The following is a 9446-nucleotide window of genomic DNA, read 5'->3' as shown; positions in this document are numbered from 1 at the left end:
CATAGGGTTTCCTGCCTGAGCAGGAGGCTGGACTAGATGACCTCCAAGGTCCCTTCCCACTCTGTTATTCTGTTATTCCTTCTTATTTCCAGTTTGGTACTCTTTAGCTCTGTCAGCCTCCCAAGTAACCAGACAGGAATAACAAAAGAATGAACGAATTCTACTTTATTATAAGGCGACATTAATCCAAACTTGCAAATCTGAAAGTACAAATGTTCCACTGTCTCTTTTTACTGACTTATAATCACTGATGGATCCTTTCTAAGTTTCTGTCTCTGCCTTTTACCTAGGCTCCTTCACCTTTGATCTGAATCCTTCCTAGGAAGCATCTCTACCCTCACTCCCCCTTCCAGAATCTTTCCTGCATTCCATCAACTCAATTGCGGGGGGAGGGGGACCAACCCAGGGCCCTAGAAAATGTTCTAGGACAGAGTTTTTCAAATTGAGTTCCACGGAATTGGAGACCAGAAGCCACAACAACCAACCAACTTCATTTGAATGCAGCCAATGGTCTGCAAAAAGTTTACAAAAGTTTGGCTATTTGATCAGGGTTTCTGGGATATTTTTTTTTTTTAAACTAACAAGTTTCAAGGCATGAAAGTTTGGAAACTTCTGATCCAGATCCAGAAGTACTCAACAAACAACACTCTTCTAATAATTGTTTGCTACATTCTGAGGGCATGGACATTTTACAAATTGAACACATTACTTTTAAATTTAAGCCACTATCTATGTTTATAAGAGATAGTTTAGTGTAGTAGTTAAGGAATCGGGCTAGAAACTGGGAGAGTTCTAGTGCTGTTAGGCACAAAGCCAGCTCTCTCTTTCTCTCTGTGGCCTAGGAAGCAGGCAATAGCAAACCATTTCTGAAATCTTGCTAGGAAAATGAAGGGACTTGTCCAGGCAATCATCAAGAGTCAGCAGTGATTCAAACACACACATATTCATAGAGATATTTTTTTATTAACAGTTAAATAGCATTTTGTTATGCCCTTATTCTTTACCTCTGAATAGATTTACTGCTGAAACTGCGCCTACCCCATTGCTGGCAATGGGGAAAAAGTTCGGTTACATCGCGCAACATCGCGAGTTTGACATCCCTGCTCTAAAGCAGTGGTTCTCAACCTTTCTAATGCCGTGACCCCATAATACAGTTCTCCATGTTGTGGTGACCCCCAAGTGGGTGTGGCCACCAATAAGAGGGAGTAGGACAGCTAGGGAAAAGGGGAAAAAAATGGCGGACAGCATGGTTTGGCGATCCCCGTGAAATGGTCATTCGACCCCAAATGGGGTCCCGACCCACAGGTTGAGAACCACTGCTCTAAAGGATTCCAGAGAGACCCAATGCAGCCAACCTTAGCAGCCACATTTTTTTTTCAGGCTTATATGGAAGACTGAAAAATGCAGAGCTGTTTTAATAACTAACTAAGAGATGCTGCTCACATTTGCATTGGTCCAGAGGAGCTCTTTGGGAGCATTTTTGAAGCATGCCTAGCCCTTACACATGATGCTATTACCATGGCTGAATGTTTAGATATGTTCATTTGTGGTTGAAATGTTAATTTTAGACCATAGTGAGACGATAGGACTATAGAGATCACAGACTCCATGTTTACAATCAAATTTACAACTTCCATGACTTTATTCATAAATGTATTGCTGGAATTTGTCAGCATTCTCTGAGGAAATGCTATTAGGAGGATACAGTTAACAGCTGCTAAAACAGGAAGCTGTTGTTTTATCACACGTGATTGTATTGTTCTTGCCTCAGGTTACTTTAGAACATAACCAAGTGAGACCAAGAGACATTGTTGAATAGTACAGATCACCCAGTGGTCTAATAATAGACATCCTCTTCCAAAACAAAATGCCAGTATATTCCGAGAACTACAGAATTTCATCTCCAAATAGTATAATAAAGGAACATCTTGAATTGCCTTTACTCTTCAGATTGGGAGGTGATAGCTATCATCTACAGATTTTGATCAAGTTCAGTGTGACAATTCCTACTTGAAGCTGAATTACTGTATAGATATTGAAGGAGTTATTTATGTTACTGAATCCAACCCTTAGATCAGGGACTGGAATCCAAATGGACAAATTCCCAACAATAGCCATTCTCTGCTTGAACACATTCAGCCTTTGCATGAGAAGGGCTCAAAAAATGGCTCAAGATGTTGGTTGCAGCAATACATTCAAAGCCTCACCCTTTCAGTATGTGATATCTAAGATTAACACACATGAAAGTGCTCAGAATTATTCAGGCCAAAAGAATATTTGAAGATAATTAAAAGGTATCATTTAAAAACAGATTAAACTAACAACAACAAAACCCACATTTTTTTCAGGTCTACTAGACTTGTCCACAAATGTTTTAAAAAAGACTAGTTTTTATCCTATTAATGCTGGATATGTGATGATGGAGCCAAGTATGTCTTCAGGGGGAAAGTGTTTTATAGCATGGTGACTGAGAAGTTCTGCTGCCTAGTCTGCTTCTCATGTAGCTCATGAGGAAGCCTTCACTAGAAGTTTGGAGTGGATAGGCAGATTTATCCCAAAGGTACTTTTCTACAAACAACTGGACTTTCTTGATTTTCTTGAATCTGGTTCACTTCTCGTCCAAAAATTTCTTCAGTTCTAATTAACTGGTGGGGAAAGAAAAAGATTTATACTCTTTCCAGTCAGCAGTCATTAAGACTCTAAGGTTTTGAAACCACCTGGGGGTTAATCTGTGTCCTCAGCTCACCTGAATCAGAGTGCAAACGAGTGTGGAATCTCTATAGACACAGGCAGATTTAGTTTGACAAGGCAATGCCGAATGTGTCCTGGAACTATACCATGTAAGGCTTTGAAGGAAATGACTAGATCTTTCAACTAGACATGGAAGCCTACCAGAACTCATGCAATAATAATAATAATAATGTTATTGTAATTTGGCAAAGTTGTACTAGGAATAATCTGGCCACCGTATTTTATTCCAGCTGTAACTTCTAAGTTGTTTCCAAGGTCAACCAGATGTAGAGTGTGCTACAATAGTTTAGGGAAATGGCAATCAGGGCATAAGTTATTTTTGTCAGAATATTTTAGTACAGGTAGGGTTGTAAGTGACACAAATCCATGCTGGCTATGCCTTCCATCTGCTGTGTAAGCAGGAGCTATGAGTCCTCAAGGATTCCCAAGTCATGAGAGCTGCATCTTTCAGGGGGAGTCTAAATCTATCCAGGTTAACCTCTGAGACCAATGTTATTGTACACTTACCAATGAATAGCAACTCCAAGATGACAGTTATTAACTGGTGGTCTGTTAAAGGCTATGTTGAAGTGTATTGTCTCAAGCATTTCCACGATTTTCTAAGAAAATCACTTGATTAAAAATATATATATCCAAGGCTTATTTGACAAAACTTGTTCTTGACAACTCCTTACCGATCTCTACTAATCACTACCGATAGTCCTTGACTTACGATCACAATTGAGCCCACGATTTCTGTCATTAGGTAAGACATTTGTTAAGTGAGCTTTGCCCCGTTTTACGATCATTCTTGCCTGAGTTGTTAAGTGAATCACTGCAGTTGATAAATTAGTAACCCGATTGTTAAATGAATTTGACGTCCCCAATGACTTTATCAGACGTTTGCAAAATGGGATCACACGACTCTTGGATCACGGCCACGGTTGTAAGTATGAACCAGTTGCCAAGCATCTGAAGGTTGATCACATGATCATGAAGATGCTGCAAAGGTTGTAACTGTGAAAAATGGTCATAAGTCACTTTTTATACTCTTGTATAAGGCCGTTGTAGTCCAGCCTTTATCATTCTTCAGTATTCCTCACAGTTAATATACAAGGTTCAGGCAGTTCATTAAGTTTCTTGACTACCCTAGGATAGAAGCAAATAAATGATGAGTCTTCCAAACTCTCCCATCCCCTGGGCTTATAATAACACCGTTATTTCCATGGATATTCAACATTTTCACTTGTATATAATTGTGCCCAGTACTCAGTTTATGTTGGAACGTGGTAAGAAAATATGACATGTGCAAACGTCCAAACTTTTTTCAGCACTGAGCACTACTTTGGAGATTCAAGGTTATTTGAAGTGCCGGCATCATCTTGACAGAAATGGAAGTTGTCAAGAAGCATTAAGATTGGGAAAGTTGAGGATAAGCACTTTCCTTAATAATAGCATTAGGCTGTCACTCAGACCACAGTGGGAATGCAGTACTTTGCTTTTGAATTACCAGGATGTCAGTAGTTGCTTACCACATGCTGCTTTGACTGAAGGAGAAGGGGGTGGAAAAACACTAATCGAAGCATGTCTTTCTGTTAAAACTGAAGAACCCTTTTAAAGGCAATAGACACCTGATAAAGTCATTTGTGCAGCCAATTCTGGCACTTCTTCTGTTTTGGTGCCATCTATGTTAATAAAGACCTCAATGCATCTTACATAGATGGAGGTATTTGCTTTTCCTACCAAACAATCTGATATCTGCCTGACTCGTGACAGGTGTTTTAATTTTGCAGAGATCTCGATCTCTGAGGAAGAGCCTGGGGAAGTTTGAAAGCTTTGTGATTTTTTTTTTTTTTTAAACTATGCTGCGGCAACAAGATTTTTCTTTTTTTTTTTTAACTCTCAACTTGGAAGCTCTCTTAGATGGCAACACATTACTTCTTTATATAGCACATCGCTAACTTGGAGATCAGCAGAAAGAAAGTGTAATTTTTAAAGAAAAAAATAATAGAACCCCCTGTAGTCATGAACATGTGCAGCCAGCCAAACTGAACTATAAAAAAGCATTTCAAAAATAAGAAAAGATGCTGCAGTAACCAAGACTGGACTCCGTAATCTTCAGTGTGCTTATGCTGTTATGTTTCCCGCTGACACATTATCTACCATTCTCTATTCATCTATGGTTTCTTTGAATCGTGAAGCTGTAGACTTTACACCTGAAGTGCACTGCTAATATTCTAGGGGAAGCCACTGGTTCTTGTTGCAAATTCCATGTATAAGACCTTGTGCTTCAACAAAGGCAATTTTTCTTAACTTTATTTTTATAGAGACAAATCCCCCTGGTTTATAACTCCATAATGGTCCCTGAAGGCTTCCTGGAGCAACCACGGCTTAATTGCCTTCCTGAGGGTTGGATTTGCCTTAAATCACAGGGTCAGTAGTGTTCATTGGGATGGCATCATTTAAGAGATAAACAGACCAGGTTTTGGGAGGACCTCTGAAGGTGTCACTAGTCAATCACCAAACAAACCTAATTTCTGACAGCACTTTCAATTTGTAATTGACGATGGATCGCAATTATTTTATGCTTGACAGAATGCTCATTGTCAACGTAAGTCTACATTTTTGTCACACACATACCTACATATTTGTAAACCTTTCCACCTCTAAAATCTGTGCAACACACAGTTATATTTAGTCAATCCCCAGAGCTGTTGATGGGATCTTATAATGAAGCATCAAACACAAGGGACAAATCAAATTTAACCGTGAACCTTCAGTGTATTTTTGATTCTTCACTACAAATCTATAGAAGTATAATTTTGCCTGAATCCAGTTGGTTTCTTATAAAGTAATTCACATGGTACTTTTGAGATGGATAAAATGCTATATGATTTGGCCAACGTACGTAGATTATTTTATTCCTTCTTTTGAATAAATGCAGTACATAATTTCCAAATTTCATCAAGGTACTATTAATCACTATAAATGTTTAAACCAAAATAGGATCTCATCACTGTGCAAAAAATGTATAAGCCCCTAGTTGTTTTGTATTCTTACCTTTGGCTTTATTTTGAGAGAGGTTAATTTATGTTTAAAAATTTAGGGTTCTCAGTGAATAAGAATTTAACTCACATCCTATTTAGAGGAGTTTAGTTTATTTTCTAGCTTTTTCCTTGTACTATACCTAAGACGATATGACTTTTCTTGCCACTTCATATATGTACTGGAATAAATTACCCAGAGGTAATCCTAAGCCTTTCTGTACTCTTGATTCAGATCTAGGAAAGCATATGCCACCAATGTTACACTATTTTGTTAGTTTAATCTCCTTTAAGTAGCCCTCAATTACTTGCATTTTTTACTTCTGTTAAAATTCTCAGGTCCTCCATGTGAGCAATCACTCTTGAAATGTGATTCTTTGATTGGAGTTTATGTGTTTGTTACTTTTTGTTACGTTGTTGTTAATTGCGAAGTCATGTCCGACCCATCGCAACCCCATGGACAATGTTCCTCCAGGTCTTCCTGTCCTCTATCATCTTCTGGAGTCCATTTAAGTTCACACCTACTGCTTCAGTGACTCCATCCAGCCATCTCATTCTCTGTCGTCCCATTCTTCTATTGCCCTCAATCTTTCCCAGCATTAGGCCCTTCTCCAGTGAGTCCTTCCTTCTCATTAGGTGGCCAAAGTATTTGAGTTTCAGCTTCAAGATCTGGCCTTCTAAAGAGCAGTCGGGGTTGATCTCTTCTAGGACTGAACGCCTTGCAGTCCAAGGGACTCGCAGGAGTCTTCTCCAGCACCATAGTTCAAAGGCCTCAATTCTTTGGCGCTCAGCCTTTCTTATGGTCCAACTGGAGAAGGAAATGGCAAACCACTCCAGTATCTTTGCCATGAAAACCCCATGGACAGTACTTTTGTTACTACTATAGTTTAAAAAGCTCCTTATGTGTCATAACTTCCTCAACAACAGCCATTACTTTCAATCCATGCATCATACACTTTATCTACTGCTGAGCTAGGAAATCCTTGGCTACTGAAAATTTTTAAAACACATTGACACTGCATTTTTATTACAATTATTGCAATAATGTTCTCACTATTGCAATCTGACTGAACCTGGTAATTTCCAAGTAATGTCAGCCGGACTTTAAACGCTTGAGCTCGTTTGTCCTACATTTAATTTCTTCAGCATTATATGCCTTTTTTGTATTACAAAAGTTAATTTTAAATTCAAGTCAAAGTGAAAGTACTTTTGCTCCAAGAAGTCTACAGAGTACATGTAGAACAATGGGGAAAAGTTAAACTGTAATCAAATTCACTTTCCCTTTCCTGAATCAATAAAATTTAATTATCTTTGGACTGATCTAGAATAAGCAAATTCTAGTATTTTGTTTATTTTTATACATCCTATACATCCTGAATCTTTAAAAAGTCCAAAAGTTGAAGATATCCCTTTTGGGATTTCCATCAGCAGATTTACACCTAGATATACATCTTTATAGAAAACTATACTTCTATAAAGTGCCATAATATTTTAAAATTCTTGAAAAATTCTGAAGACATGATTCATACAAAAGGTCTTTGTTCTTAGAAGAATATAACTGATTGGAGCATGTCAAGTTATTTTTCATGGCTACCTGCTATAAAAGCTCAAGATCTACTTAATTCAATAGCTCAACAGACTACGTTTCTAGGGAACACCAGTTGCTAATTAAGGGAAGGAAGCAGACTTTGATATGACAGAATCATTTGTCACATAAGAATTTGCTCAAATAAATCAGAAGTAACATTTATTTGTCAGTCTATAATGTAGTCGTAATAAGGGCACAGTTGTTAGTAATTTAAATCAATTGGTGTGACTGTATTTAACCTTCATATCTACTGCAATTCTTTAGATAAATAGGGAATGATAACTAGGGAAAAATAAGTATTTCAATTCCTCATATCAATGATGGGATGGGTAGAGCTGTAGAGGCTCCAGAAGTCTGTACGAAAGTTAGGGGCTCATTTGGACAGTGCCTGTGATGTTGGGGGGGGGGGAGGAATTCCAAGGATGTCAATATTATTGGGGGTAGCATAAGCTTCTACTCCAGAAGCTCCATTCCAAAAAGAAAAGTGAGGAGTGGGGGAGGAGGAAGAAACATTTTTATGTTCTTGTCCTGTTTTTAACAATAAAAAATACCAGATAGTAGAACTCAAACTTGAAAATATAGGATGGAACCAGCTAGTGGTAAAGATGAAGGAAGGAACATATCTCTCTGAGCTGATTTTTGAAATATCATCTGAATTGAGGGGTCCTTGGTGCCCTCTGAGCTTGCTTGTTTTCTTGCACTTTTCATTACCCTAACTAGGTAACATCATCAGTGCTAGTAAGGGGTGTTGTTTGCTGTCTGTTTATATTCTGGTGTTTTGCCTGGCTGGGTGGGTGGGTGGCGGTCTTAGGGAGTTTTTTGGTTGGGCTGTTCACTAATGGCTCTGTGGCAGTTTGTTGATTGGGGTATTGCTTACTTGATTGTTGGCCTGAAGGTGACCTTGGAGTTAATCTATGGTGATCTGAGTGCTGATTACTGGTGGAGAGGTGCTGGAGTCTTTTTCTCTTTTGGGCTGGTTGATTGTCTCTTTTGCATAGTCTACAGATGTTGTTAAAGTCTATGTGTCTGCTGATTGCTGAATTGTCAGAGTGTCAGGCTTCTAGAAATTCCCTGGCATTTTTGGATTTGTCACATTCTCCCAATTAAAACAGACAACAAACAGTGCTCGTTACTAGCACTGATGTTACCTAGTTAGGGTAATGAAACATCTGAAGAAAACAAGCAAGTTCAGAAACCATCAAGGACCCCTCATTTCAACCCTGAAATATTCTCCTTCACTGATATCATCTGAATTATATAAGTTCTTTGAAGAGTTTCATCTGTTGGAACCATGACTCCTAAGTTACATTTAACTTCTTTTTGCAATCATGTCATGTATTTGAGATGGGCAGCCATATAAATCTGTTGAATCAATCCAACAACTAAATAAATTGTGCTAAATCTATTTGCAAAATAAGAAGGCAATGTTGATTATCTGGATATGAATAAAGTATGTTGTGATAGGCAGTCTCACTATAGAAATAATAGGTAATGTCTTATTGATTACATTAAATGGCCTAAAATTCTTGACAAATATATATTCCTTTTAAAAAATAGAAGATTCAGAAGTGGTGCATTCACTTTTCTAATTGTTACCTCTTTCCAACAAGTCTGTTAAAACAGATTTCAGCCATGGATCAAAATATATAAATTGGCAACATCTGCTAGCAATTAGAAATGAAATTGTACTCACAAATAGAAAAAGTAATAAATTGTACAATTTGAATTCCTGACAATCTGAAAAACAACTAACAAAATAGTGCACTGTATAAGTCGGAGTAGAGAACCAAGCAAAATATCCTGGAGTGTGAAGACAGTTATTACAAAAGAAATTTATGAGCAAATGAAGTTTCTCATAGCAGTTCTTAATTCATTAAAGAACATACATTTTCTTGTTTTCTTGCTTAGAACTGATGCAATATTATTGTCACAAGCTTATCTTGTTTTCCTTATTCTTAAATGTTGGCCTGAGGGCAATACTAATTAATATGCATGGCACAAAAACAAAACTGTTGACTAGGAAAAAAAAGCACTACATTTTTGTCCCTACAGAGCTCCTTATTCACTTATACAAATATTGGGAT

Source organism: Crotalus tigris, unplaced genomic scaffold, assembly GCF_016545835.1.
Source record: "Crotalus tigris isolate CLP2741 ecotype Arizona unplaced genomic scaffold, ASM1654583v1 scf7180000023639.2272817, whole genome shotgun sequence".
NCBI classification, from domain to species: Eukaryota; Metazoa; Chordata; class Lepidosauria; order Squamata; family Viperidae; genus Crotalus; species Crotalus tigris.
Note: the sequence above shows the minus strand (reverse complement) of the source record.